The following is a 23,861-nucleotide window of genomic DNA, read 5'->3' as shown; positions in this document are numbered from 1 at the left end:
GATATCCAGTGCATCTGAACCTTCTAAATGTTTCGATGTTACACAGTAATGGTGCTTATTGGTGGTATAAACATAAACATGTGAAAACAGAGATCTTGTTCGCATGCATCGTCTTGACTCAGCGTGCTATATCGTGCACTACTTTTGACCAGAGCCTACATAGGGTGCGACTTGGGATGCACAGAAAATGTCATTAACAGAATATGTAATTAGTCAATAGTAATTAACAGAATATGCCCAAGTTAAAAAACCGCTCAGAGCATATCCAAAGAGACAGGTTTAGTATGTGCTGCCCAAGCATGTGGTAGTGCTCCATTGCTCAGTGGTATGGCTGCATTAGTCCATTTATGACATGTAGCAGAGATGAGGATGACACATTAGAGAGGATTGATCGAAGTGTGTTACTCATCTTCAGGTTAACAGCAGTAAAACACAGATAATGTGAAATACATGCACATGCGCACACATGAACGAGCACATGCATACAACATACGCAAACAAGTGCAAGCGTGCTCACACACACCTGCTTGCCGAGCTGTCAGCTCTGATGTTGCACACACACACACACACAATATAACTGTTTCTGAAAAACACAGATCCGTTATTGTTCAGATCCTTCAATACAAATCTTGCTGTCATCACTTCCATTCAATTTCCCCCACAGAGTTTTCATTATGCCAGTAATTTCAGTAATTTAGGTAAAGATGAGATGTTGTGAACGGTTTTCATATGAGAGGTTTTCCACAAACAACCTTTCACAAACAACCTTTGAGAGAAAAACAAGAATTGCAGAAATGGACAGTTAATAAAATAATTTGTAAAGTGTTGACAAAAGCATTCTGTTTTGCACTTCCGTGGTCTGTGTGGGACCACGCCTTGTGTCAACTGTGCTACAACATTTAGACTGTGCTACAACAAGTATCGACCTGTTACCATGTATTGTCGTGGCAAGTGGGGGATTTAGGTATAGGCGAGATGGGCAGCCGCCCGGGGCGGCATCTTGCCAGGGGCGGCTCGGGGCACCCGCATAGAAAAAATCGTAAAGGTTACATTTGCGAGATCGGTTTTCTATCGCTCATTTGCACTTCACCTCAATGATATCTTGTCACTGTGTGGGACTGTGGGTCAATTAACCTTGTCGGAGTGGGCGCCCTGATTCTAGTTTGTGAGCTAGGCAGGCTACTGCCTGGGAAGGTCTCCCACTCAGAAGTACGAGATGGGGAGGGGAATGGGGGTAGGTTGACCTCAGGTCTCCCCACTGGAAGCCCGAAGTAGAGGGAGCGGGGGAATCTATCAAATAGCTCACCTCTAACTTTGTACAGTACTAATACAATTAGTAAAATCAGTCACACTACGAAATGTTACCAAATAAACCACAATTCATTCATAATACTGCGAAAATTTTGTTTCACAGACATGTTGTTGCATTTTTTTCTGGTTAGTGTGATATCGTTAAGAATAATATAAAACCAGCACCAAGGTGAATTGGTTTAGTCTTGACTCTTGGTTGACAGTGTAGGGTGATGGGTATAATGTATTGATGCTCGAGTGCCAAATCAACACAAATGTGTTTCTATTTGTCTTTGTTACTTCTTTTTGATATTTCTGAGTCTTATTTTTGTATATATTTTTATACTCATATAGTTTTAAATGTTATGATTATTTATTTGCGCTGAAGGGGAGGGGGTTGTCCCAGGGAGCCATACAAGATAGAACCACCAATGGTCATAACAACACATATGTCATATATCATGATGATAGGTCTAATGTCAAATTGACATAATTATGGCCTAATGGCACTTGACATAAGGCAGCTGACTTGAAACAATTGAGGTTAGATTTTTGACTGCCATTGACAGAAAACATCAAGGACTTTTAGGTGTTAAGGAAACAGAGAGGTTTAAATTGTGTTTTGGGCCAATTGGGCCATTTCCTCTTTTTGATTGTATAGCAAACATAATCATGGCTGCCCCTTAACCAAAGAATGTTAGAGACAACCTGTGAAAACTCCCTAAATTAAACAATATTACACAATATTCATACATATTTATAATATTATACAATATTCATTCATCTACAATATTCCCTGACCTTTCACCATTGTACTGTATACATGCTGTCATTTTGAAATTATTCAAAGCTACCAATTGTCACGGCTAGCTCCGACACTTGACATTGAGAGCTTAGCCATAAATACATACAGCGCTAAAGTCTGTAATACACTCCTAATCATCAACAGCACTCATCCAAATAAGCCAACAATCTCCTGGGTGTTGTGAGATAAGCTTTCCTAACTAGCTAACAATTAAAGCTATTGCAAGTCTAACTCACATATGGGAATGAGGCAGATGGAGACAACTTCAAAGCAGAGAGAGGAAGAAGACACCAGAAGACTGCCTCCTTAGAGAGCCCCAAAATAGTGCTTTTTTTTCAGCTTTGATATTGCAGATAGATCGTAGCTTCCATTTATGTAATCGTCTGCATTACTTCCAATCCCCCATGTATTATTTTGAAAATATATATACAGTATAGATATATATGTATGTATATATATATCTATACTGTATATATATTTTCAAAATAATATATGGGGATATATATATATATATATATACAGTACAAGTCAAAAGTTTGAACACCTACTCATTAAAGGGTATTTCTTTATTTTTACTATTGTCTATGTTGTAGAATACATGTGAAGACATCAAAACTATGAAATAACACATATGGAATGATGTAGTAACCAAAAAAAGTGTTAAACAAATCAAATATATTTTAGATTCTTCAAAGTAGCCACCCTTTGGCCTTGATGACAGCTTTGCACACTCTTGGTATTCTCTCAACCAGCTTCAACTGGGTTGAGGTTGAGTGATTGTGGAGACCAGGTCATCTGATGTAGCACTCCATCACTCTCCTTCTTGGTCAAATAGCCCTTACACATGCAGAAATTCTCCGTTCACCTACTCTGCATCTCATAAAGATGGTGGTTGGACCCAAAAATCTCAAATTTGGACTCATCGGACCAAAGGACAGATTTCCACCGGTCTAATGTCCATTGCTCCATATTTTATATTTGAGACTCTTCAAAGGAACCACCCTTTGCCTTCATGACAGCTTTGCACACTTTTGGCATTCTCTCAACCAGCTTCATGAGGTAGTCAACTGGAATGCATTTCAATTAACAGGTATGCCTTGTTAATTTGTGGAATTTCTTCCCGTTTGAGGCAATCAGCTGTTGTGACAAGGTAGAGGTGGTATACAGAAGATAGCCCTATTTGATAAAATACCAAGTCCATACTATGGCAAGAACAGCTCAAATAAGCAAAGAGAAATGACAGTCCATCATTACTTTAAGACATGAAGGTCAGTCAATGCGGAAAACTTCTTGAACTGTGTGCAGTCACAAAAACCAAATCCAGCGCTATGATGAAACTGGCTCTCATGAGGTCTGCCACAGAAAAGTAAGACCCAGAGTTCTCTCTGCTGCAGAGGATAAGTTCATTAACTCTAATGAACTGGTACCAGCCTCAGAAATCGGCAATTAACTGCACTACACAGAGTTCAAGTAACAGACACATCTCAACATCAACTGTTCAGAGGAGACTGCGTGAATCAGGCCTTCATGGTTGAATTGCTGCAAAGAAACCACTACTAAAGGACACCAATAAGAAGAAGAGACTTGCTTGGTCCAAGAAACACGAGCATTGGACATTAGACTGGTCGAAATCTGTACTTTGGTCTGATGAGTCCAAATTTTAGATTTTTGGTTCCAACTGCAGTGTCGTTGTGAGACACAGAGTTGGTGAATGGATGATCTCCGCGTGTGTGATTCCCACTGCGGTAATGCTGCAAATAGTTGGTTGTAATTTTGAGAAGAGCAGACATTTCCATATATTTTTGTTAGCTGCATGTGTGACATACTGTAAATAAGCCTGTTTAATTATGTTGGGCTTGCCGTCCTGAGTAAAAACAAAAAAAAAATCTCATGTAATTTAAATTACTGTTTACTTGGTGTAGGCAAGACCATAAGAAAATATGTCTACTGGGATATGACTAAAGAGTTAATCAGGCTGATTTTCCACAAATAGACAGGTATTTTCCTTTCCATGGTAGCAAGATCTTTCTATAAAAAATGTTTGGAGTGAGATCATTTATTTATTTCAGGATATGTATATTGGTAAACCACAAGGCAACGTAAAAGTTGTCATTTTTTTGTGGTCCAATACGTAATATAGTACACCTATCATAATTTGTTTGTAATCCACAAAGGTTAGAAAAGGTATCCACAGTGGCTTGCGAAAGTATTCACCCCCCTTGGCATTTTTCGTACTTTGTTGCCTTACAACCTGGAATTAAAATCGATTGTTTGGGGATTCGTATCATTTGATTTACACAACATGCCTACAACTTTGAAGATGCAAAGTATTTTTTTTGTTGTGAAATAAACAAGAAATAAGACAAAAAAACAGAAAACTTGAACGTGATTAACTATTCTCAGGGTGACGAGAGGTGTTGGATTTGCACCAGACAGCATTGTCCTTGATGGCTAAAAAGATCAATTTTAGTCTCATCTTACTAGAGTACCTTCTTCCATATGTTTGGGGAGTCTCCCACATGCCTTTTGGGGAACACCAAACGTGTTTGCTTATTTTTTTCTGGTCACTCTTCCTTAATGCCCAGCTCTGTGAAGTGTACTGCTTAAAGAGGTCCTATGGACAGATACTCCAATAACCTCTGTGGAGTGTTGGGGATTAATCAGAATAGTTGGGTAACAGATACAATGTTTTATTTTCATTATATGCTTGTGAGTTACTTCTCATTTAGAATGTATCTTGTTGTACTATAGTGGTGGCCATTTGCAGTTATCCTTTCTCTGTCATAGGGTCAGTTACTTGGGCCGCAGAGAGGGGAGAGGTCAAGCTTGTCTTCATATGTAAACATATCTTTTAAACCATGTGAAGGGATGATTGAGGGGGAACCAATTATCTCTTGGCTCCACAATGTCTGTGTGCCAGTCACTGTGTCTCTGTGATCTTGTCCAGGAGGGGTGTATTTGATATATGCTTGTTGATGAAGTTTTGTTTTATGGTCCTGAGTGGTACCAAGAGCGAGATAAGAACATAGTTTAGGAGACAAAGCTAAACGATCATTTATAGCCAATGCTGTCTGCCTATGTGTGTCTTTGCTATAAAGGATCTGAGTTGCAATGTGTAAGGACTCTCGGAGAATTCATTTATAGACACTGAATTGATCTGAGAGTCACAGGGTTGTGATGGAGCTCATAATAATTAAATATGGACATTATGATAACTCTGACTTGTGTGGTGGTTTTGTCTCATGATTTGGTAAATACAGGAAATTTCCACTACAGGAGCTTTGCAGATCCTTCAGGGTTATATTTGGTCTCTTTGTTGCCTCTCTGATTAATGCCCTCCTTGTCTGGTCCATGAGTTCGGTGGGCAGACCTCTCTTGGCAGGTTTGTTGTGGTGCCATATTCTTTTCATTTTTTAATAATGGATTTAATGGTGCTCCGTGGGATGTTCAATGTTTCTGACATTTTTTTATAACCCAACCCTGATCTGATCTGTCCCTGACCTGTTTGGGGAGCTCCTTGGTCTTCATGGTACTGCTTGCTTGGTGGTGCCCCTTAGTAGTGTTGCAGACTCTGGGGCCTTTCAAAACAGGTGTATATATACTGAGATCTTGTGACACATAGATAGCACACAGGTGGACTTTATTAAACTTAAACTTCTGAAGGTAATTGGTTGCACCAGGTCTTATTTAGGGGCTTCGTAGTAAAGGGGGTGAATACATATGCACGCATCTCTTTTCGATTTTTTATTTTTTAGGAATTTTTCTAAACAAGTTGTTTTTTTCATTTCACTTCACCAATTTTGACTATTTTGTGTATGTCCAATACATGACATCCAAATAAAATCTATTTAATTTACAGGTTGCAAGGCAACAAAATAGGAAAAACGCTAAGGAGGATGAATACTTTTGCAAGGCACTGTAGATCCTCTATGAGGCTGTGGAGGGATCCAAAATGTGGATTTAAAAAGAAAACATGAATCATCAGCGAACAATGACACCTTTGTTTTTACGCCCTGGATTTCTAATCCCTTGATTTTATTGTAGGATCTGATTTTAAATAGATAACATTTCGATGGCCATAATAAATAGACATGACGATAGTGGACAACCTTGTTTTACTCCTCTTGACAGTCTAATACTTTCTGAGAAGTAGACATTATTTACTATTTTACACCTAGGGTTACTATATATAACTCTAACCCATTTTATAAGAGATTCTCCAAAATGGAAATGTTCCAGGCATTAATATATAAACTCCAGTCATACTTTATCAAAAGCCTTTTCCAAGTCAGCTATGAATAGCAGGCCTGGTTTCACTGATTTTTGTTTCCAGTACTTGTCTTATATTATCTCCAATGTATCGTCCATGTGAAAACCTGTCTGATTAGAATGCATAATATAGTTAGTACTATAAGTGTAGTAAAATAGATTTCCACTGATGTGACACCTGGGTTAGTGGACATGGTCACTCAAAAGATGTCAAGGGGCATTTCCATTGAAAAGGGCACATGAGCACAAACATGTGAAGTTCATAGCAGTATATCAAAATGAGTATCAAATGAAAGCTTAAGAGTCTATATCTTTGGGAAATGAAGGCATAGATACATTTTCCATCTTAAATGAACATTTAGGCATAAGTTAAGGTTTTAATCTCTGGAAAGGGGGTCTTAGAAAACATGTACCAGAAAAAGTATTGAAAGGTTTCAGAAATACATCATTCAGATCCCTTCACTTTTTCCAAATTGTGTTACGTTACAGCCTAAAATGAATTAAATTAAATGTTTTACTCATCAACATTGAGGCTCCCGAGTAGCACATCGGTCTAAGGCACTGCATCTCAGTGATAGAGGCGTAACTACATACCCAGGTTCAATTCCAGGCTGCATCACAACCAGCCATGATTTGGGAGTCCCATAGGGCAGAGCCCAATTAGCCCAGTGTTGTTTAAGGTTGGCAGGGGTAGGCCATTACTGTAAATAAGAATTTGTTCTTAACTGACTTGCCTAGTTAAATACAATCAAAAATCTACACACAATACCCCATAATGACAAAGCAAAAACAATTGTTTTTTTTACAATTTTGCAAAAACAGAAATACCTTATTTACATAAGTATTCAGACCCCTGAGGTACAGATCTGGGGAAGGGTACAAAAAAATGTCTGCAGCATTGAAGGTCGCCAAGAACACAGTGGCCTCCAACAATCAGTCCTTTATTGTAGAGTGGCCAGACTCTACCAGTAAAAGGCACATGACAGCCCACTTGGAGTTTGCCCAAAGGCACCTAAATTACTCTCAGACCATGAGAAACAAGATTCTCTGGTCTGATGAAACCAAGATTGAACTCTTTGGCCTGAATGCCAAGCGTCAAGTCTGGAGAAAAGCAGGCACCACTCATCACCTGGCCAATACCATCCCTACAATGAAGCATGGTGGAGGCAGCATCAGCAGATATTTAAACAACATTTTTTGGAGAATGTGGTCACATAAAAACCTGAGGGAGATTTACCATCATTTCGTTCTAGTTCTTCCACTAAATTGGTTTATGTAAATTTTTCAGTGGAAATTGTTAAAAGTAGTCAATGTGCATAGAGCTGTATGGTTTATTAAACTTTGAAAGCAATGGTTTCTGTTTGGCATACATTTTAAAGTGAACAAAGTGAGTCAAAGCATAATTTGGTTACCGTGGAATTGAAATACCATAACCGTGAAATAAAAGAATACCATAATACCATATTTTTCTCTCCTCTCTCTTGCTCTCTCGCTCTTGACATACATGCTATCAGAAGTAGTGCACTATACAGGAAATATGGTTCTATTTGAGACACATGCTTGGCTACAGAAAGGCCTCTGACACTTTGCCAAAAACATGCTCCATTCATCCGCAGGTGTCAAATGTACATCATGTCTTAATCATCCCAATTTGTCCCACAGATCAAAGTGCCAAGATCAATCCTGTGGCAGAGAGGGAGATGTGACGAGCACTTTGTCACACGACTACGTTGCATGTCATCCCTCTCAAATTGCATCACCGCTCACTTACTGATACAGTCTAATTCCCCCTCTACAGAGGATATAGGGGATATGATAATGGCAGTTGGAGTGGCGGTTGGTAGAATGAAAATATAATCCCCTCCATTTGCACATAAAATGTTTCTCCTACATGCCTGCCTAGTTGTCAGCCCTGATTATATAAATAAATAATTTTTATTGGCCCAATAGCTTCATCATTAAAAGCATAAACCCCCCTCCTCATTCACTCTACATAGAATCCCCCTGACGCCCCACACCCCTACAGATGGTTCACCAGTCCCTCTTATGCATGCTCCAGTGTGAGCCGAGCCCACTTCGGCAGCACTGCTCTGGGGTCCTTATACCCCGCGTCTCATGTTTCCTGCTCTTCCACATTGTTATTTTTTATTAGGCAGTCCCTCCACCTGTTGGCTACATATAGGTCCAGAGTCAGCCCCACCCTAGGCCTGTACACCACCCACACAGCACTGTCTCCTCCCCACTGATGGATCAAGGTGTGACACGTATCTGTTTGTGGCGATAGCACTTTGAATAATCCTCCATTGTAGATTAGCAGCACACTCCTCTATGGGAGGCTTATTTAAAAAAAAAAATGATGTACCTTTATTTAACTAGGCAAGTCAGTTACAAACAAATTCTCATTTACAATGACGGCCTACCGGGGTAACAGTGGGTTACTGCCTTATTCAGGGGCGGAACAGATTCAGATTCTTACCTTGTCAGCTAGGGGATTTGATCCAGCAACCTTCAGTTACTGGCCCAATGCTCTAACCACTAGGCTACCTGCCACCCCTTATACAAAGAGCAGCAACATCATCTCAGACCAACATGCAGTTGGTCTTTCTGAGCCACTGCATACAGAGAGCCCTTTTGCTGGCTGTGCAAAAGGCCCCCAGCTCTGGAGTCTTGAACGATAAGATCATTCCCTCACACTCCTGGTGTTCCCCTGCAGCGGCAGCAATGGTGAAAGGAGGTAGGTCAGTGTCATTCGTGGTTAGACGGTCCAGTCTCTGCCAACAGCCCAGCAGCTCTCGGAATGTGCCCAGTAGTGCAGCACGAACACCCTCCACCACCTGCTGCAGCAGCCTGGTGTTTTTTTTATGGAGGAAGCCTCTGTCATGTCGCTGGCCTTTTTCCACCTTGCCTTTTCTTGCAGGTCACCCAACTTACTGAACCCCACTCTCACAAGCCTGAGCCGCAAGCTGGAAGAGGACAGCACCTTGGTCCAGATAAGTGGGTTGTGAAACAGTGGCTCCTCCATTATCCATGCTCCTGGTCTTTTTTCCATGCCCAAAGCACAGTGCGACAGAACGATGTAATGGCTGACACATGAACCTGCTCCAGATCATACCCAAGGTCCCGTGCCCTCCTCAGATCATTCCAAGCAGTGTCTCTCCAGCACATCCCCTCGTTGTACAGACATCTCTGTGCAGCTTTTAGGTGGAAAGCTGAGTGAGTGAGTGAGTGAGTGAGTGAGTGAGTGAGTGAGTGAGTGAGTGAGTGAGTGAGTGAGTGAGTGAGAGAGAGAGAGAGAGAGTGAGAGAGAGAGAGAGAAATAATCTACTAGATTTGAGGAGATCATTTTTGTTGTCTTGGGACGTACAGAACAGTGGTCTGGTCTGGCTCCGTAGACTGGCCTGCTGTTGAAAGGTTGGCACTACACTGCACTGCCTTGTCCTTCTCCACAGCAGTTCATTTGTCTATAGACTATATCCTCCAGGCAGAAAATAGCATACCTCACTGTATCGTTTAGTTCAAGATCAGAGGGAAATTTCTGTGGGTTTTCTTTGAGCTTAAGTACAGCAAATACATTTTATATTTCTCTCTCTCTATCCCTCTGAAAATTATTTGTTTTTTCTCATCCTGCATTTGTCCGTACTGCCCCCTGTTGACGCTTGAACATAATGTTCCTTCTTATAAAACCTAACCACGCAGATGAGATGAGAAATATATCGACCATCACCGAAAGCATGTATATGCACACAGCATATCCAACACTGATGCTGATACACGCATCCTCATCTGTTTTCCTTCCGCTACGGCTTTAATGAGTAAATGTGTTGGTAATTGAGTGTATTCTCCTCAACCCCCAGCTCTCTCTCGCCGTAGGTGACATTATGAAGATTCATTAAGTTGAAGTGCATTGACAGCCATTGGTGTCTCGTCAGCCACATTAGTTAATGAGAAGACAATACAATCTCGGTGGGAAATTCCATGGTAAAATGTTTTATAATTTGCCAAAAGCTGTGTGGATGAATCGTGCTTCAGAGGATTGCACGTGGTTAATTATGCCAGGTTTAGCACAACACTGATGTGTATTGTTGTTTTGCACGGTAATACTATACACTTTAGAGAGTTTCCGTTCAAAATACAGTGAACTTTGATGCGAAGGTCAGACAGGGAGTAACCAAATGAACAACAGCCAACAGATACACAAGTATCGTAATGGTCAAAACAACAACGAGGCCACTGAGTCACCACATTCAACAAGTAGGTTGATAAATAGAATGGTATATTGCAGCAGCAGTATACAAGGTCCAAAGTTTGAGACTCGTAAACACAGTTCTGATCCTGTTTGTCATATCTCTTTCAGCACCCTTAAACAGCTTTGCTAAATCTTATTTCCACAGTAACAGGTATGTTTATTCTAAGATTAGACTCAACAGTAAAGTGAATCAGTACAAAAACACCTTTCAACTGACAAATTTCACAAATCTAAATGACAGTGACAAGTTGGTACATTTAGGTCATTATCGGGATCACTGTATCTAATCTTGTACAATCTCAGTCATGCCATGAATCTCGTTTCCTCCTTACATCCCTGATTACTGGAGTTGAATAGTCTTAATAGTTTTATCCTGAAAGTAAAATAGCCTGACAGTAGAGAGTGAGAGTGGTGTTTAATCCTTGGATATTTAGCCAATTAACAGCTCCCGCAGCACAAAGGACCATTATCTTTCCCTGCACAGAGATATGACATAGCCATTCTCAAACAGTGCCATTCTCAAACGTTTTGTCTGTTTCAGTATGGCGATGATGGGACATGAGCAGCAATTTGCGGTGCGCTGAGTCCTTGGGCCAAAGAGAGCTAGCGCCTAGCGCTGAGGAAAATAAAAGGGCATTAAATATTATCTGGCTGTGGTCCAGCTGGCTGAATGAAATCACATTACAAAAGAAGAATTGAATTCCTCTGCCTCAGATGAGTCCCGATGGCCTCTTTAATACGAAGAGCAGAGAGGCAATTATTTGTGATTCTGCACAGTGGTGCGCAGAGTGGTTCTGTCAGCCCTATAGGTACCGTTCAGAGGAGAGGGGAGGGGAGTCAACCAAGTTCATTCATTGTACCCATTCCCCCCTTCAGACTCATCCTCTGTTTTAGAATGAGTGACAAATCAGAAATTCCTTTTTCATCAGTGTGTGTAATGAGTGGAATTGGAAGCCTAGAAAAAGTCATAGAATCTAAGAATGAAGGGAGACTCGTGATGAAGTGAACTCTTTAATATGTGACGGACAAAGTGGTGGTCCTTAGTTACCATAATGCATACTTACAGTACCAAACTTTGGCAATGTATTTCACAGGAGTTGTATTCCTGTTACAATGGAATCTTCATGCTGAAGCGATAATACCAAGATATATGCTGAAATTGTTTTATGCACACATTCATTTTGAAAGCATGTTTTTCACGTTTTATTCCTGTTGCAGTGGAATCTTGGTGCTAAAGTGTTTATACCAAGATATATACAGCATAATACAGTGTAAGTGAGCAGTATCAACCTACCTACAGTGATAAACTGATCCTACAAAGCCATATCGATATAACAGAAAATTACCAGTAATACGAATATGGCTTTCTTATTTTTCCACCACATATCCAGTTGATGGTATTGTCAGAAATGTAATGTGATTTTGAATTAATGTGGTGCTCTCTCAGAGGCAGCATTGGGATGTAATTGAGTCCACAAAAGCGTTTAACCAAATCCCCATTTGTACAGTTAGTCTAGGTTAGGTTTCAGAGTAAAGCCAATGCAAACCCTTTTCTCAAGCCAAAGCTTAAAGCAAACAAAGATGGCCTTACTGTTTACATTTGCTTTCCTCACCCCAAATACTGTAAAATAAAAGAGATACTTAACAAAATATGGTTGCTTATTGCTCATCACTTGAAAGTAGGATGTTCAACCACCACTGTCAGAATGACATCAAGGGAGCAAGAATTACTTAACTGTTTATTTAACAACATCTCTAAAAAACATTTTTGCTAAAGTGTCTACTTGGATGCAAGAAAACATGCAAAACATGTCCTTGTTTGCATCCCAAATGGCACCATATTCCCCATATAGTGCACTTGTGACTAGAGCCCTGGTCAAAAGTAGTGCACTACAAAGGGTATAGGGTGCCATTTTGGACGTAATCCATGTGTCAGCAAGAACAACCCAAAGTACAGTAGATCAATAAAACACAACCACAGCCCAACCATCTGGACTAGAAGCAAACTTTTTTTTTCTTGCTTAATTTTTTATTGATTCAATATGCTACAGTAATAAAGTCCTCTCTTATCTGAAACCCAGAGGTGTAAAACAGAGTGATTTATAGTCTGCTCTGCCGTAGCTAGCGCCAGTGTTTAATAGCTGCTGGGTTAATTGTTAAGTTGTACCGCCAGGTCTCTCTATGAGGATCAATCATACGCAGCTGTAATAATGACTTTCTAATGCTCCGTTAAGCCTGCCTACCCTGCTCTGCAGAGAGAGGAGAAGTCCTGGCCCAAATGGCACCCTATTCCCTATGAAGTGCACTACTTTTGATATGGGCCCATAGAGTGGGCCAAAAAGCAGTGCAGTGTATAGGGAATAGGGCACCATTTGAAATGCATCCAGAGTACCTTAATTCACACACCATGGCAGTTCGGGTTCGTGCGTAATGTTTTTATGTCCTCCTGTAAGATGAAGGGCATCTTAATTTCTGCTGGGTTGAGTCTGCCTGATGAATCCAAATTTTCAACCACGGCACAGCAAGATGTTATTAATGTATAATCACTGAATTCAGATGGATTTACAGTGCATTCGGAAAGTATGTTACATTACAGCCTTATTTTATAATTGATTAAACGAAAAAAATCCTCAGTAATCGACACACGATACCAGATAATGACAAACCAAAGGTAGGTTTTTGAAAATGTTCAGGTCTCTCCATAGATGTTGGGGCTCCCGAGAGGCACAGTGGTCTCAGTGCCAGAGGCATCACTACAGACCCTGGTTTGATTCCAGGCTGTATCACAACCGCCCATGATTGCGAGTCCCATAGGGCGGTGCACAATTGGCCCAGCATCGTCTGGGTTTGGCCGGGGTAGGCCGTTATTGTAAATAAGAATCTCTTCTTAACTGACTTGCCTAGTTAAATAAAGGTTCAAAAAAATGTTAATAATAATGTTCGATCAGGTTCGATAAAGGACATTGAGAGACTTGTCCCAAAGCCACTCCTGCGTTGTCTTGACTGTATTCTTAGGGTTGTTGTCCTGTTGGAAGGTGAACCTTTGCTGCAGTCTGAGGTCATGAGCACGCTGGCGTAGGTTTTCATCAAGGATCTCTCTGTATTTTGTTCCGTTCATCTTTCCCTTGATCCTGACTAGTCTCCCAGTCCCTGCCACTGAAAACATCCCCACAACATGATGCTGCCACCACCATTGCTTCACCGTAGGGATAGTGCTAGGTTTCCTCCAGATGTGACACATTGCATTCAGGCCAAAAGTTCAGTCTTGGTTTCATCAGACCAAATAATCTTGATACTCATAGTCTGAGAGTCTTTAGGTGCCTTTTGTCAAACTCCAAGTGGGCTGTCATGTGTCTTTTACTGAGGAGGGGCTTCCATTTGGCCACTCTACCATAAAGGCCTGATTGGTGGATTGCTGCAGAGAAGGTTGTCCTTCTGGAAGGTTCTCCCATCCCCACAGAGAACCTCTAGAGCTCTGTTAGAGTGACCATAAGGTTCTTGGTCACCTCCCTGACCAAGGCCCTTCTCCCCCAATTGATCAGTTTGGCCAGCTCTATGAAGAGTAGGAGGCCACTGTGTTTTTGGGGACCTTAAATGCTACAGAATTCTTTTGGTACCCTTCCCCAAATCTGTGCATCGACAAATTCCTGTCTCGGAGCTCTACAGACAATTCCTTTGACCTCATGGCTTTGTTTTTGCTCTGACATGCACTTTCAACTGTGGGATCTTAAATAGACAGGTGTGTGCCTTTGCAAATCATGTCCAATCAATTGAATTCACCACAGATGGACTCCAATCAAGTTGTAGTGTCACGCCCTGGTCTTAGTATTTTGTGTTTTCTTTATTTATTTGGTCAGGCCAGGGTGTGACATGGGTTTATTTTGTGTTGTGTTTTTGTATAGGGGTTTTTCGTAGGTTTTGGGATTGTGGCTTAGTGGGGTTTTCTAGCATAGTCTATGGTTGCCTGAGGCGGTTCTCAATCAGAGGCAGGTGATTCTCGTTGTCTCTGATTGGGAACCATATTTAGGCAGCCATATTCTTTGAGTGTTTCGTGGGTGATTGTTCCGGTCTCTGTGTTTGTTGTCACCAGATAGGCTGTATAGGTTTTCACGTTCCGTTTGTTGGTTTTGTATTGTTTGTTTTTTCATCGTTATTAAATATGTATCAAGAATACCACGCTGCATTTTGGTCCAACTCTCTTTCAATGGAAGAAAACCGTAACATGTAGAAACATCTCAAGGATGATCAATGGAAACAGAATGCACCTGAGCTCAATTTCGAGTCTCATAGCAAAAGGTCTGAATGCTTATGTAAATAAAGTATCTGGGTTGTGTTTTGTAAATGTGTAACAGTATCAAAAAAAACTGTTTTCACTTTGTCGTTATAGAGTATTGTATGTAGATTGCTCAGGATTTTTTTTAATCCAATTTAGAATAAGGCAGTAATTTAACAAAATGTGGAAATAGTCTGAATACTTTCCAAAGGCACACTATAATGGTTAGTACTGGAGCACCATTTATGTGTGCCCGTGTGTGTGTGTGTGTGTGTGTGTGTGTGTGTGTGTGTGTGTGTGTGTGTGTGTGTGTGTGTGTGTGTGTATGTTAGGATATATATATATATGATTTGAAGGAGGTAGTTTGTTATTCGTGGAAAGTGAGCCTGGAGGATCGGTGAAGTGTGTGATCAGTGAAGTGTGAGGGAATGAGGGAGGGAGGAAAGATGGACTGTACATTCCCCCCCCCACCCCCATAAAACTGTCTGCTGAAGTTCAGAAGGTGTGTGCTTTGCTTTGAGGAAACATTTCAAATGAGAAGCATCAGTTAGAATTCCCAACGTATAAAAGTGAGAAGTGAATGGAGAGAGGAAAGATGAGAGAAGGAAATGAGAGAGGAGGAAAGCTGGAGTCCTCTTTTTCCCCTCTCATAGAGATTCAGATCTTTCAACTGGGACTTGGTTAAAAGTGGATAAGCTTCAATGAAGCAAGTAAATTTCACACATGAATGTCTGGAGAGAGACTGGACCTCCAGGCCTGTAGATTATGACCAGGGACCAAAGAGGCTCAGGTTTGAGCTACAGTACAGCACTGACGTTTCATCTCAACCAAAAACACTTTTGGGAAATGTTGTAAAAATACTGGAAAATATATCCTCAATGAATGTATAGCCTACTCTTTCTTCCACACTATGATGTGAGAATGTTGTTGGATAATTTTTTATAATGTGAGCTTGGGTGATTTTTAGATCAATGTCTCACTTCAGTATTTTTCTGTGTGGCTGATTACTCTTGACAGTGCAACAATCTCAATCTGGAATGTTCAGACAGTAAGACCTGCTTTGATATTCCTCATTGATTTGGAAACAAGGTCATTGATAAAAGTAGGTGAGAGACGGTGAGAGAGAGAAGGAAAATAGTGTAAATCTACCCAAAAAACTATTAGGCAACAATTAATTCAATTCCTTCTAGACAATTTCCTGGACAAAAGGTTTCAGTGTAATAGTGAAGGTGTAAACTTAAAATCCTCTGCATTATCATTAACAGCAGACGTATACATTTCCTCAGCGAAAACAATGTACTGAGCAAATGTCAAATTGGCTTTTTACCAAATTACCGTACAACAGACCACGTATTCATGCTCCTAATTGACAAACAAACACACCAAAACAAAGGTAAAGTCTTCTCATGCTTTGTTAATTTAAAAAAATATTATACTCAATTTGGTACGAGGGTCTGCTATAAAAATGTATGGAAAGTGATGTTGGGGGGAAAACATATGACATTTAAAATCCATGTACACAAACAACAAGTGTACGCTTAAATTTGTCAATTTATTTTTCCATAGGTCTGGGGAGTGAGACAGGGATGAAGCTTAAGCCCCACCCACTTCAACATATATATCAATGAATTGGTGAGGGCACTAGAACAGTCTGCAGCACCTGGCCTCACCCTACTAGAATCTGAAGTCAAATGTCTACTGTTTGCTGATGATCTGGTGCTTCTGTCCCCAACCAAGGAGGGGCTACAGCAGCACCTAGATCTTCTGCACAGATTCTGTCAGACCTGGGCCCTGACAGTAAATCTCAGTAAGATAAAAAAAATAATGGTGTTCCAAAAAAGGTCCAGTTGCCAGGACCACAAATACAAATTTGGACACAATTGCCCTAGAGTACACAAAAAACTATACATACCTTGACCTAAACATCAGCGCCACAGGTAACTTCCACAAAGCTGTGAACGGTCTGAGAGACAAGGCAAGAAGGGCCTTCTAAGGAACATAAAATTTGACATACCAATTAGGATCTGGCTAAAAATACTTGAATCATTTATAAAAACCCAGTACTCTTTATGGTTGTGAGGTCTGGGGTCCGCTCACCAACCAAGAATTCACAAAATGGGACAAACACCAAATTGAGACTCATGCAGAATACCTGACCACTGTGACTGACCCAAAATTAAGGAAATCTTTGACTATGTTCAGACTCAAGGAACATAGCCTTGATATTGAGAAAGTTTATTTCACTTTTGTTTATTATCTATTTCACTTGCTTTGGCAATGTAAATATATGGTTCCCATGCTAATAAATGTCCCTTAAATTGAATTGAAATTGAATTGAGGGAGGGAGAGGAAGAGAGAGAGAGTTAGAGGACCAACTGTCTATTCATTGTCTGTCTTCATGAGAGCCTACTTCTGCTCTGAGAAGATCAAATCTGAACTTCACTCAACATTTAAATATACAATCAAATCTGAACTTCACTCAACAGTAAAGTTGAAAGACTTTGGCAATGTCATTAAACACTTAATCTTTGAACAACCAACCATGTGTGATACCACAACACTAGCCCTAACCCAAGCCCTCTCATCAGAGTTGGTATTGCATTGAATATGGTCATATGTAATGCCATCTACAGCATTAGTATTCACATCCATGCTGTAATCATTCCCAAAGATCTTCAAGGTTTACTGTTTGTCTCTTTTCTCTAAAGTGCAGAGAAGGAAGCCATGTTCCTACATCCAAGACTAATTATGCTAATGTGCGGCTCCAGAGACAAGCTCTGCCTCGTTAGACTGATAATTGTTTGTACATTTTCTCAGAGCTCTTATCAAATCACAAACCCCCGAGAAAGTTTTTTTTTTAACTTAATTTGAGAATTTCAGAGGTGAAATGCTAAAGATATCCTCCCTCCGTGGAAGTAATCAGTTCTGTCTCAATTACTGCACATGTTACAGTGCGTGTTTTCAACTGAATTCAACACATAGAATGTACATTCTCTCATTAAGATGTACAGTATACTTCTGTTTTTGCCCTCCAGATAATCTCTTCATGCCTATTGCAACGAACATTGGCCAGCGTACTAACACAAGATTATATCTCATTAAACCGTCAAAATGCAGTAAAATCACCCGTACAGCTGACCCACTGATTTGCCACTCCTTAAAGAAGATGTCAATGTTATCATTAAGTCCTGATTGCTGCCAACATTTTTCAAGAATACTTCGCAATCTGGTAGGCATTATCATCTGAGCCAATTTATCCTGCTTTTTTGGTAGACTAAGGGCGATTTATGTATTTGACAATCATTCCGTACAACTGAAGTAAAGTATTTCCTCGTTTACCATGAAAAATCTACTGTTGCGATTCACACAACACCTTGTATGAATGGAAAACTACTGTTGGTGTAGCCTATTCTTATTATTCATTTGTTCATTCATTCATTGCTAACTAACGCTAGAGCAATTGCTAAATAGCATTAGCGCAATGACTGGAAATCCATGGGTATCTGCTAGAATGCATGCTGGTAGATACCCATAGACTTCCAGTCATTACACTAACGCTAGTTCACTTTGGCCCCCGAAACTACCTCTAACTTCCTTCATACTGGACACAGAGACATAAAATGTTCATCTGACTCTTGGGAAGTAGATAAACGGCCTCATTGCAAAAATAGCGAAGTATCCCTTTAAATTATGATCAGGGGACAATATCCCTGGACTGTCCATATTTTAAATGTGTAGGCTAATAAATCAAGTTATTCGTGATGAGTTAGGCTTATATAATCTATATTTTTTTGTCAAATGAAAATGTAGTCTAATAAAGTTAATTAAAGTAGCAGAGTCTCTGATGGCACAGCTAGCGCTGCGATGCAGTGCCCTAGACTACTGCGCCACCCGGGAGGCGCAGTGGTCTAGGGCACTGCATCGCAGCACTAGCTGTGCCATCAGAGACTCTGGGTTCGCGCCCAGGCTCTTGTCGCAGCTGGCCGCGACCGGGAGGTCTGTGCGGCGATGCACAATTGGCCTAGCGTCGTCCAGGTTAGGGAGGGTTTGGCCGGTAGGGATATCCTTTTCTCATTGCGCACCAGAGACTCCTGTGGTAGCCAGGTGCACAGTGTTTCCTCCGACACATTGGTGTGGCTGGCTTCCTGGTTGGAGGCGCGCTGTGTTAAGAAGCAGTGCGGCTTGGTTGGGTTGTGTTTCGGAGGACGCATGGCTTTCGACCTTCATCTCTCCCGAACCCGCACGGGAGTTGTAGTAATGTAGTAATTACTAACAATTGGATACCACGGATTGGATACCACGAAATTGGGGAGAAAAGGGGGTAAAAATTAAATTTAAATAAAAAAGTAGCACATTAATTTGCCATTTCAGGTGAAACATTTGAACAAAATATAGGCCTACTACTTCTATATTGTTATATTCTAAGTATTGTTTTTATTCACTAGCCTTATGGTTTCCAATACTCCTGATATTTTGATCAGTAGCGTTTTAAGAAACTCAGCATTAACGTGCAGGAGCATAAGTTTTGCCTGTTCATTGTAATCAACCCTTCAGCTTTATGAGCGACAAGAGACTTCCACTAACTGTCCACCATATTGTTACCAAACATACTGTACCTGTTCTGTCTTTCTTATACATAGGGTAGCTGAGTATAATTCCACAGGCAGCGTAACACCTCGCCCTCATCGAGACTCTGGAGGCAGGATATCCATTTGTTCTCATGTTTTTAAATCGCTCAAATTGCCTTAAAACAATATATACGCTTGTTCTGAGAAACATGAAAGAGTCTAGTAAAGATCTAACAGAGTTACAGCTAGATAGCCAATGAATCAGATTAAGTATCCAATTCATTATTTATACAAAGCTAGCGTGGTGTTTGGTGCCATAGCTAGCTAGCATGTTTCATCCTGACATTAATCTTTACAAAGTTATCAAGTTTTGTATCAAAATGCACTAAAAATAACCACGCACAGCATCAGGTAAGTAAAATAATATTAGATAGCAACAATGCTATCAAAGGCATAAGAAGCTTGCAGATTGATGGAGATTTTGAAGGTACTGTATGCAGAATCTTCTTCTATGAGGTGTAACGGCGGTTGGCATCCAATTTGTTGCATTACCGCCACCTACTAGACTGGAGTACAACTCCCTTATACATTACATGAAAAAGAAAAACTTACTAAATAACTACCCTGACATCTAACACTATACTCACTCATTTCAAAATTACTGTATATAAAATGAACACCACCCTACTCCGCTAATTAAATGTATTTATTCCTACCTCATGCCATCACCCTGAAAGGATGGGACATCACCACTTAACACATCCTGTAACTCTTCTGCTGTCAAGTCTCTCACATTCCCAAATACCTCTTTGTAGCTGCCACCACAACCTCAATTTTCGAAGACTTCCATTCCACCCCTACAGTACAATTGATAATCGTTGCTGTAAATGCTAAAAATCCAATCTTGTTGAAACTTATTTCACTTTTTGGCCTATCCCTCTGTACTGGTAAATCTCTACTACTCTCACCACTCCTCCCCCTTAACCCATCTTCGTCTACTTTCTTCACTGCCTCAGCATATGACGACTTCTCCGCTACTGTAACGGCTTTCTTTAGGTGAAGTAGAGGCGGACCAAAATGCAGCGTGGTTTCTTTGATTCATGTTTAATAACAAAAAGATAAACACAAACACTACAAAACAATAAACGTGGAAAACCAAAAACAGCCCTATCTGGTGCAAAACACAGAGACAGGAACAATCACCCACAAACACACAGTGAAACCCAGGCTACCTAAATATGGTTCCCAATCAGAGACAATAACTAACACCTGCCTCTGATTGAGAACCATATCAGGCCAGACATAGAAATAGACAAACAAGATATCCAACATAGAATGCCCACTCAGATCACACCTGACCAACCAAAACATAGAAACATACAAAGCAAACTATGGTCAGGGTGTGACAGCTACTCTAACCCTGAAAACCACAACCTGCCTCTCTCACACGGGACATTTCTGATCCCCAGCTCCATGGGCACCCAACAATTAACACATTCCATTACTTTCCCCAATACTACACATTCCTTTGTCTCATGCCCTTCTGCACATTTCTCACACCTTGGACCCTCCCTCCTTCACACTGCCCATAAGCTTGACACCTGTAACATCTCTGTTTTCGGCACATACGCTCGTACAGGATAACTTATATATCCTAACTTCACTGTGTCAAGCAAAGACAACTTCAAAACTCAAATGAACAGACAATTACTTTTCTGTTTCCCTACTCTCGCCACACTGTCTGTGTCACATCAAACGACGAGCATCACATACACCGGGAATCTTTTCCCCCACAGCTGGTCAACATTTATATCTACTGCTACCCCAGTTATCACTCCTTTCATTGGTGCCCTTTTCTTGAGAATGAAACAATTCACTTTTCTTGCCCCCATTCGTTTTACGTCGAGTGCATTTTTCCTCTGACCAACAGAAACACAAACAATTATCACTAGACCACTTCTGGTTACCCTCACCGATTCCACATGACCCAACTGATTTCTTCACACACTGTGAAACCACAAATGGATCAGCCAAAAGGCAAGAGTCCACTTTTTCTTTAAACTTCACTCCTACTGTCACACTCTTCTTCATCCTGATCCTCGGTGCATACCTTGGTCTCCAATAACTTAACCGCTCCTACCACCTCCGATACTTCACCCTTATTTACTTCCATTTCTCCTGTCTTCAGTTCCCTCTGCTTACACTTTCTACCATTCTTCTTTGACAAACCATCTCCCTTTTTTCCACCATTTTTATCTGACTCAAGCTCACCTTCTTCCCTCACTCTCTTAGACCTCTTCTCCCTCTCTTTTTCCCTCCCTTCCTCCTCCGTTTTCCAAGTACACATCTCCTTATGATAATACTGTCACTCCATCCCTGACACTCACCTTGTACTTGCTTTCTCTAGGGACTCCATTTTCCCTTTCAGGAGTTCTGCTAATGTCCCCAATAATGTGCCTACAACAACCTCGCCGTCTTTTTGCTAGCTAGATCACACCGACCAACCCTGTCTCCAGACGAATGCTTGGTCATGACTGTATGCAGAATCAAACATCATCCTCCATTAGAGACATAAACTTCCTGTTTACTGAGGTCATGTGACAGGTAAGGTCAAATTCACAAAAGGAAGAAACTGCTTATAGAAAACCGCCAGCAGGGGGTGACAAACACACCCAAATGGTAATTGAATACTTTATTTAACCAGGAAGTCCCTTTGAAGTCAGAAGACCGATTTTACAAGAGAGATCCAGGGCAACAAGATTGACAAAGTTCCACTAACTATCCACCACATTGGCACCAGTGGAGACTGGTGGGAGGAGCTATAGGAGGACGGGCTCATTGTAATGGTAGGAATGTGTTTGATACTGTTCCATTTTATCCATTCTAGTTCCTCCCACCAGCCTCCACTAACAGTACCCATTACATTGTAAATCTTAAACTGAGTTTGCTGAACTTTGATTCATTGGATGCAAAATGTATTCTACTATCTACAGAGAGGGAGCCATTATCATCCAATCTCCAAATCATATTTACCAAGTCCGGGCTCTTACATTATTAAAGTTTATCACCCAAGTGGGTGAAACACATTGCCAGTGGTCTGGTCAGTGTGTGTCGGGATGGAAGATTGGCCAATTTGAGCAAACAAATACGAATAAAGAAAATAATGGGGTGAATGCTAACTTCTGTAACATGCCATTTAGAGGGTTCAGGGAGTAGAATGTCAACATATGAAAGATAAGACCAGACAGAGGCAGTATACAGGAGAGACATAAACATGACTTTAATCCACCATCTCAATTAGTTCACGTAACAGACATGAAATTATAGGCACAGGTCAGGCATTATAATCAATGATGAACATCCACTTCTCATCCTTTTTTTTTTGTTGTTGCCATTTCTGTTTCTTTGATTTTATTAGTTACAAAAACTGGTTTAGTCGAAAAGACCGAAGCCCATGTCATCATTGGAACCCTCCTCGGATTCTTCCTTCTTCTCCTCCTTGACTGGTGCGTCTGCTGCAGGGGCGGCGCCTCCAACAGCAGCCGGGGCAGTTCCACCACTATGTTGCAGATCAGGCTGCCAATGTCCACGCTGGCCAGAGCCTTGGAGAACAGACTGGGCCAGAAAGGCTCAATAGTCACATTGGCAGCCTTGTCCTCTGTGACGGTGGCTTTATCATCGTGGAGGATGAGGGCAGAGTAAATACAAGCGAGCTCAGATACAGATGCCATCTTTCTGTGTAGGTTTAATAGTTTTGGGGTCGGATGCCTAAATTTAGTTAAATTTAATCCACTTCTCATCCTTACACCCATCCTTACACTTACACTTCTGTGTGTGTGTTGCCTGTGTTGGGCTCAGTAGCAGTGCTACAGTAGTCTCAGTAGCAGTGCTACAGTAGTCTCAGCTAGCTGACACCATTCACAGTGCATGGGCTTCACACATACACATACACACACTGACATGGTTCGCAGCGCCTAGGCACCTGTCCCAGATGTGACTGTCACTCTGCCCCCCGCAGCTGAGGCCCCACGGCTCACTCCCCTGGGTCATTACTAATTTCACACCTATACACACACACACACACACACACACACACACACACACACACACTCAGTGGGTACAAACTTATGTTGGCACACACAAACAGATTAATTGAAACACACACAAACACTCACACACTGACACACACTCACACACACACGCACATACACACACACACACATACACACACACACACATACACACACATATACACACACACACACACACACACACACACACACACACACACACACACACACACTGCCAGCTACTCTCACAATCCTGGATCCCAACTAATTATTTAGGAGCGAAATCCTGCATATGTAAGTGAACATGGGAGATGTGTGGTAAAGTTTTTTTGACATCTGA

General features: G+C 41.0%; 1 pseudogene; it reads right to left on the bottom strand.

The window, feature by feature from the left end:
* Nucleotides 1-22,883: 22,883 nt before the first annotated feature.
* On the bottom strand, nucleotides 22,884-23,193 carry LOC112262293 (annotated as a pseudogene).
* Nucleotides 23,194-23,861: the final 668 nt, after the last annotated feature.

This window comes from Oncorhynchus tshawytscha, linkage group LG11, assembly GCF_018296145.1.
Source record: "Oncorhynchus tshawytscha isolate Ot180627B linkage group LG11, Otsh_v2.0, whole genome shotgun sequence".
NCBI lineage: Eukaryota > Metazoa > Chordata > Actinopteri > Salmoniformes > Salmonidae > Oncorhynchus > Oncorhynchus tshawytscha.
The sequence above is the reverse complement of the archived record's forward strand: the minus strand, read 5'-3'. Positions and strand labels throughout refer to the sequence as shown.